Below are 295 nucleotides of genomic sequence, written 5' to 3' on the forward strand. Positions count from 1 at the left end.
GTGGTGCTGTCTCCTGTCTCTGTTTATTTAGGGTTTAGGGTTTAGGGTTTAGGGTTTAGGGTTTATTATGTGTTGCAGGTGTTTATCCCTTTCTTTTTTTCGTTTATATTTAATGAGGGCCCTCGCCTGTCTCTCTGCTGATGCTGTCTCCTCTGTCTCCTCTTTCTCTCTCTCTTTCTCTCTCTCTCTCTCTGTCTCTAGGGTTTAGGGTTTAGGGTTTAGGGTTTATGTGTTGCAGGTGTTTATCTCTGTCTTTTTTTCGTTTATATTTAATGAGGGCCCTCGCCTGTCTCTC

At 43.1% G+C, this 295-nt stretch overlaps 1 protein-coding gene across 1 annotated transcript in view; it reads left to right on the forward strand.

Moving 5' to 3' along the window:
- Positions 1 to 295, forward strand: part of EMH_0007320 (uncharacterized protein) — a gene marked incomplete at both ends in the record, with an annotated part of 5,694 nt that overhangs the window by 3,633 nt on the left and 1,766 nt on the right. The gene's annotated exons all lie outside the window — the stretch shown is intronic.

This window comes from Eimeria mitis, genomic scaffold (assembly GCF_000499745.2).
Source record: "Eimeria mitis Houghton genomic scaffold, Emh_scaff305, whole genome shotgun sequence".
NCBI lineage: Eukaryota > Apicomplexa > Conoidasida > Eucoccidiorida > Eimeriidae > Eimeria > Eimeria mitis.